The 8,274-nt window shown below is 37.0% G+C and overlaps 1 long non-coding RNA gene across 1 annotated transcript; it reads left to right on the plus strand.

Annotated features, from left to right (window-relative positions):
• The first annotated feature begins 5,453 nt into the window (after window positions 1-5,453).
• LOC145124029 (uncharacterized) lies at window positions 5,454-7,974 on the plus strand. Its single transcript, XR_013715439.1, has 3 exons — window positions 5,454-5,590; window positions 7,372-7,650; window positions 7,783-7,974. It is a non-coding gene; the product is annotated as an uncharacterized LOC145124029 (long non-coding RNA).
• Window positions 7,975-8,274: the final 300 nt, after the last annotated feature.

An 8,274-nucleotide genomic window follows, 5' to 3' on the forward strand; every position in this document is an offset into this window, starting at 1 on the left:
ATTATCTTTTTTATTTAACTTGTAGTTGATTTTGGCTTTTTTATAAATAGAATAGAAGACGAAATCGGTACCATTGTCAACACACTTTAGATTTTTATCAAGTATTCATACTTTCACATTTAATCTTGTACCATAATTATCTAAATACATATTATGACATATAAGTAAAATCATCACTTTTTCTAATATATGTAATATGTCAAATACTAATATTCTATCATTTATACTTTTGTCCCATCTTTAAGTAAAATAACAATGTACTTTGCTAAATCAACCAAGGGAACATTTTAACTTATAACTTTCATCCAATGTCACATTTTAAGACCTACCGAACAACTTAATAGATTTATTAATTAGGATATATTTTAGCACTGTTTAAAATATGTCCACATTTCATTACTTTCTATAGACTTGGCATATCAAACACTTTGAATACATTTGAAAGATTACATTAAAAATATTTTAACATCATAAAATGAAACATTACAGAAGTTACATATATTACCAGAAGTTACCTATATTACCAGCAGCACCGGGTGTAAAGCACTATCCACGAAGAAAAGAACCAAATGTGGATCCAAGATATTATCCTTTTTAATACTTCATAATTTAAAAAAATTGTCTAATCAGGACGAATTTGTGACCATTAACTCATTCTAGTTTGTCTGGTGGTTAGCCTCCACCCTTAGCTCCTTCATCTTCGGTAAAATAATACTCGTCTGACTATTTTGGGTCCACTAATAGAAAAGCGGTTTAAATCATTGTGAAATTTTTTGTATGGAATTTCCCACAGAAAAACGACGAGATTTTCAACCCTAAACTTTTGGCGAATTTGAAACCGAATAAAAAGAGAATATTGTTTAGTTATAAATGACGTTTAACGCTCAACAAATGATAATAATGATGTGAAAAAATGACGTGAATTGCGACAAATGAAATAGATTGGGTGAGCACTATCACTGATGAAATAACGACAAATGAAATCGATTCTAACTAATACAATGGTTCAAACTAATCGGTTTAGAAGTAATAACATAAATCTTGAGAATAAATATTGTTTTAATATATATTGACCAAATTACCATTGTCTAGCTGATACCATTCAACAGCATCAAAACACATCCCCATAGATACAATGTCACTTGTGTATCAACACAGTTGTTACATGTGTACATGTACACATTTTTACATTATGTGTATGATAATGTTACACCACACAACAACAGGTGCTCGCCCGCCAAATTTTGTGTCCCTAATGAAAGCTAGGTGAGTTTCACGCTCGGTTGGAACACCCACACTTTTGAGAATATATTGCTTTAATTAACAAATTTTGCGGTTGAGCTACTCGTAGGAGACTCTAACATAATTGTATCCTTTCACATAGGCATCCTTCCAGGCTTCAGCTACAGATAATATATTGCTTTAATTAACATATATAATATATAGTTTGAAGATGAGATTAATTTTGAGAAGATTGCAATGCGTCCGCTAAGAAACTTGTAAAGGTGCTCTTGTGTTAAAAACCGTCAAGGTGCATTTCATGGAAACACTAGAAAACAAAAATAAATAATAAATAAATAAATAAAATAAAAATGATTAGCCGTAGTGACTAAACTATCCCTATTGGCCCCAGACACATATTATTAGACTAGTACTTTATATATTTTAGAGGGTACCAAAGTGTAACTTAGTCTAGTATATATATCCTTGTATTATTATCATTGAAACATATATACAGAAACACAATCATACGTTTGTTATGGTATCAGAGCCAATTTTGGCCTAACCCTAATTGTCGTCATCCCTCATCCATCTTCCTAATTGTTGACGATATATTCACAAGAGATAGCAACCATTGCATCCTTTACACAACCATAAAATACCATCCATAATTCATACAAGTTTGGATTCAATATTTCCTCAACCAACTATGGATACCGGAAGACAATGCTCCAGCCATTCCTTGTTACAAAGAATTTTTTCAGGTATGTCGATGGTACAACCGTGTGTCCTCCGTCAACAATTCTGATTAACACACCATCAAAAAATAAGGATGCATAACCTACAACCACGATAGGAGTAAATCCGGACTACACAACATGGGTTCTCAATGACGCTCACGTAAGAATGGTTATTCTCTCCACAATCTATGAAAGTAACCTTTTGACACGTCCAAGGCAAAACATGTCGTGATCTCTGGTTAGCATTGGAACGGGCTTACGCCCCTCATACATCCTCCAAAGAGTATACCTTGATGACCCAACTTCTAAAACTTCAGATGAAACCGGATGAATCATCGTCTGCCGATCTTACTAGGTCCCAGGAATACGTGGATGCCCTAGCAAATATTGGTGAGCCCATGAAGGAAAAAAAAACGTTATCATGCTTCTTTTATCCGGTCTCTGTGAACAATACAACGGGTTCAAGTCAAAAATTCTCACCCGTCAAGCATCGTTTGCTTTTGTTGATCTTCATGCCCTACTACTAGATCACGATTATAGGATCTCAAAGTCATCCATAGATTTCAGGCTAGCTCAAGCCTTCACTACCACAGCGAGCATCAGAAAAACCGACGCCAACTAACGAATCCTTTTCTTCGGTGACTTCTACCGAAGTCGTACAAGCTGTTCAACAATTGGCAGCCCAACTAGGTTTTCAACTCCATCCGTTTGGCTCGTCACAACCGCAAGCCAACTTCAGAAATCGGTCAAATAATAGTCGGGATCGACCACAAAACAATCAATCCAAGAATGGAGGATGTGGAAACTACAACAACCGAAATAAAGGTAATCACAACCAATTCAGTTGGGCATCTAATCAAAACATTGTGTATAGCACATGTAACAGGTGTGGCATCGGTCATCTACCGTCTCACTACCCGAACACCTTTCGACAACCGTCTGCAGATTTTACTAACTACAACTCACAAGTTTCAAACACCTGGATCACGGATACAAACTCAAATCACCATGTTGCCTCATATCTCTCCAGTTTTGATCACTCGGAAGCCTATTATGGCGAGGATAACCTCCGTGTAGGCAGTGGTACAGGTATCCCTATTTTACACATCGGTTCTTCTAGCTTTCATTCATCGAAAAAAACTTTTAATCTTCAAAGAATCCACCAAGCTTTCTTTGTCATCTTCTAATATTAAAAGCACTCATATTTTGGATCTTATGTTTTGTAATGTGTGGCTCCTGCGCCTATTGTTTATGCTCATTGTCATCATTACTTTCTATTATGTGTTGACCATTTCACTAAATACATGTGGTTTTTTCCATTAAAACAAAAATCAGACGTTTTTCATATCTTTAAACTATTTCTCTTGACCATTGAGCATCAATTTAACACAAAGCTCAAAGTTGTCCAAACTGATTGGGGCGGTGAATTTCGCAACCTATCTTCTTTCTTTTCCAATCTTGGCATCACCCATCACCTCTCATTTCCCCATACCAGTGAACAAAATTGTATTGTTAAACTTCGTCATATGCACGTCGTTGAAATTGACCTTACTCTTCTTGCCAAATCTCATGTCCCACAAAAATTTTGGCCTTTTGCCTTTGACACCGCCATTTACCTCATTAATCGAATGTGCACTCGAAACAACTCTAATACCTCACCCTTTGAAATCTTTTCACCACCCACCCGACTACTCGTTTTTGCATATATTCGGGTGTTAATGTTTTCCACACTTGCGTCCATACAACAATCATAAAATGGACTTTCGTTCCACATCTTGCGTCTTCCTTGGCTACAGCCACTCATATCAGGACAATTGTTGTTATGACCTCACACCGAACGAATCTATGTCATTCGCCATGTCCGCTTCAATGAACATTCTTTTCTTTTCGATAAACCCGCTCTCTCTCTCTCTCTATCTCTCTCTCTCTCTCTCTCTCTCTCTCTCTCTCACACACACACACCCTCTAGTTTTTCCGAACCCTACTACTCCTATTATCCTACATCTCCTACTCTTTCACCTCATATTATGGATACCGGCTACACACCGCCCGTTTACTCTCCTATCCATACCAATAATCGTCCTTCCATACACACCCATCCACTTTGGCTTTCGAGTCTTTTACTCAACCTCAATCCAACTCCCTTACCGTCCCCACCCCTTATACCACTACTAACTCATCTTCTGAACCAATTACTTCCAACCCCATCGTTTTCGAACCGAACACCTCCACCCCATTTGTTTCTAACTCAGAACGTACCTCTACTTCCCGTACCCACCCTCCCAATCTTCAACAACACCCCAAATCTAATCCAAAATACAATGTCTCCTCCTTTCACACTGAAACCTCTACTCCTGATATTGAACCCACCTCCTTTGACATTGCCAATGCATATCCTCAATGACTCCAAGCCATGGCCGATGAGTACTCGGCCCTTATCGAGAATGGCACGTGGTCGTTAGTTCCTCGTGTCCCGAACTCCATGTGGTTGATTGCAAATGGGTGTATAAGGTAAAACATGATCAAACAGGTGCCATTAAGCGTTACAAAGCGTGGTTGGTAGCAAAGGGATTCTGACAACAACCAGGTGTCAATTATCATGAGACTTTTAGTCCCATTATGAATGCTACAACCATTCGGATTGTTATTTCTCTTCCCGTCGCTCAACAATGGCATATGCGACAACTTGCTGTGCAAAATGCTTTTCTTCACGATGATCTATGGCAAACCATATATTTAAAGCAACCCCAAGGATTCATTGATGCTCAAAAACTAGATCACGTGTGTCGTTTACACAAATCACGTGTGTCGCTTTCACGGTTCCAAAACCGACCTGTCCCTCTTCATTTATGACAAATTGGGTACTCTCTTATACATGCTTATCTACGTTGATGTTATTATTTTGACGGGTAATAATCTGAAATTCATCAATCGGGTAGTTCAAAATCTCAGCCTTGCCTTTTCCAATCAAGTATGGGCCAACTCTCCTATTGTTGGATTAGTGTCTAAGTTCATAACTATTTTGGTATGTACTTGACCCGATTATGAGCATGGTCCTTTTGGGTTGCCTTCACCATAGCAATATGTAGGATGAATTAAGGACAGAGAAAGGTTTAATTATGATTTATTAATATATTATGAGAATAATATATTAAAGGAGAAATCATTTTGTTTAATTAATATTAGTCAAGAATTAATTAAAAATTAATTTTGTGGCTAAAAGAGATTAATTAAATTAAGGGGACTGGTATTGTAATTATAAGATAGTTACAAAGTTGGGCTTAGGATCCATTAGATGGCAATGGACGAATTCTATATGGAGGTCCATAAAGAAATCGTCCAAGGGCCTTCTGGAATGGTCCATTGGACTGCTTAAGGCCTAAGCAGTCAGATTAGGGTTTCCTAGTTGAAAACCCTAATAGCCTACATGTATATAAAGGACCCCTATGCCCCCAAGAACGTGGTGAACTAATCCTTTAGGGTTTCCAGCCGTTTTTGGTGTCTCCTCTCTCCTCCCTCTTCATCCAAGTTGCTTACTGGTGTTTGTGACTCCATTAGAGGTGCAACACTTGAGGCACTAAGCTTTCTGAAGCCAAGGATTGATTGTTATTGCTATATAACAATCAAAGGTAAGATCTAAACTCTAATTTCAGTTATAGTTTATTAGATCTAGGGTTTATGGCTTTGGATTACCAATTGCATGTTCATTAGAGAAACTAGATCCAAAGCTATTAGGGTTTGCATGTACACCATAGGATTGATGTATTGCTCGAAACCCATCAGTGGTATCAGAGCCTAGGGCTATTTGTTAGTGAATTTGGTGCTTACTTGATCTAAAATTGCATGAAAAACGAAGTTTTTTTGCCCTCTGCCTTTCGACTCGGCGAGTCAGTGGATGAACTCGGCGAGTCAGGCCGACTCGGCGAGTCCATGAGTCTGGCAGCGTTTTTTGACGATTTTCTTGCTGTTTTGGCTTGGGATACTTACCATAAACGTTTTTAATTCATAAGATCCGATTTTTATTGATATTGGGTGATTATCCTTGCCAAAATAGAAGATAATTGTCAAAATTTAGATAATCTTTTGTTTTATTAGATAAAGATTGATTATTTGTAATTTAGATTTGAATTATCTTGTGAAAAAGTTTCAATGATCCCCTTTAGGTTTTATAGTTTAAATTTGAACTTAAAAGTTTTGTTTTTGAAATTTAAATAGTTAAACCCTAATGTTTTGAAAGGTTTCAAAACTTGCCCTCAAGTTTTGGAATTTAAATTTTTGATTAAAAGTTTAATTTTGAAATATTTAAATTCTAAACTTTAATGTTTTGAAATGTTTCAAAACTTGCCCTCAAGTTTTGGAATTTAAAAGTTAATTAAAAGTTTAATTTTGAAATATTAAATTCTAAAACCCTCGTATTTTTGATAAAGTTCAAATTACACCATTATGGTTTTATTAATTAATTAAAGTGTATAATTAAAAGAGATTTAATAATTCCATAAAGTTTTGGTTTACTTTTAACTAAATTAAAAGTATAATTTATTAAATTAGACCACCTAGTATTTTAAAAGTGTAAAATACACCTTATACTATATATAACATTAAAAGTCTAATATTATATATATGTATGAGTAAACAGTCAGTCTTAACGTTAGTAGGCCTCATTTACGAAGCTGGTCTATAAGGGGTGTTTCAGGAAATTGCCTATAAAATGACGATTGAATGGGTATCCACTCTTACCCACCGCACTCTTGACTAGTGGAGGGTCGTTAGCCGAACGGGTAGGATAGGACAGAAACCTTCCATTATAAGTATAATGAAGTACAAAGTAGCTACATGCTTTTACAAATTCCCAAATCATAGTTGCTTTAGGCAAAATGTGAAATTGTATGCTAATCCATGGAATTACACTTCGTATCCTTGTCAAACGTTAGTGGAGCGTGCATGGTTAACCGGCACACTAATTTGGGGTTGACATTGGTGGCGAAGGGTGGCTCGATGTTTATCATAGATCAATGGAGCGTGTGTGGTTAACCGGCACATTGATTAGGTGATAGTATCATTGAGTGCATCACGTAGATTCGTATGGTTATTCACACCTTATTTGTGATCCTCGGCATCCCAGTCACAAATAGAAGGGCATAATCGAGATTAAACATGCCATTGAAAAGTTCAATGAATCTCAAAAGATCTAGGAGTTTCAATTCATTTAAAACTTAAATTTTTTTTTTCGTTTTTTCATGGTGGAAATTGGTAAATCGTCATTTACCTACCTTCAAATATTCTGCAACTAGATTACCGCATCCCTCTTCTAGGTTGTAGAGTATTGTGTTGGATCCTAGCCTTGATGTTTCGTTTGGGTGTTACATCAAGGATTCTAATCAACTTGACTTGAATTTCTCCCGTTTTGTAGATGTCTGAATCTTACAATGGTCTTCCCAAGTCCCTTGGAACAAGCTTTCCAAATGAAGATGACGTTCCACGATACGATCAAGGAAATGGGAGTCATGCTTCACTTCCTCCACCTCCTCCAATTATTCTCCCTAACCCACAAGTTCAAAGGCTGAAAAGTTCAAGCTTACTCAAGCCCTATTGGCAAGTAAACACGAGGATGGGAAACCTGTGTGTGCACACGTCTTGGAGATGAAGTCACACATTGACAGGTTAAGGATGTTGGGTGTCGAGATTTCAGGTGAGTTGGCTGTTGACTGGATTCTTCAGTCGCTTCCTGAATCATATAGTGAGTTCGTTAGAGAGTACTATATGATGGTTCACGACGTGACCCTCATTGATTTGACCTATTTGCTTATTGATGTTGAATCAGCGATGATTTGGCACACTGGTCAAGCAAACTTGATTGGTCGATCAAACTCCCATGCTTCATTGGACACTAGCTACATTGTAAGTCCAGAAAAGGCTGAGATTGTCCCTTGCTATGTACCAAAGGAGTCCATTTGCTTTTACTGCCAAGAGAAGGGGCATTGGAGACGAAGCTGTCCAGTTTACCTGAGAGATCTGAGAGATGGGAGAGTCAAGATATATGGCTCTACTTCAGGTAAAATCCATTAACTAACTCTATAAGTTCCTATTCTTTGATTCTTAATATGTGATGTGATAAGATTACATTTTGAAGTTTTTCAGGATCGAAGAAAAGAGAGGAAGCTTAAGGAAGAAGCGTGCTGAATCGCATCATGAAGAAATGGATTTCGATCGCATGGATTCGAAGATCAGATTTTGAGCTGCTACTCTAGAGTTAGGATAGATTGATAAGAAACATGTAATAGCATAGTTTTTCAGTTGAATCGCATTGTAAAGA

This window comes from Lactuca virosa, chromosome 7 (assembly GCF_052849685.1).
Source record: "Lactuca virosa cultivar CGN04683 chromosome 7, Lactuca_virosa_CGN04683_v6, whole genome shotgun sequence".
Lineage (NCBI taxonomy): Eukaryota > Viridiplantae > Streptophyta > Magnoliopsida > Asterales > Asteraceae > Lactuca > Lactuca virosa.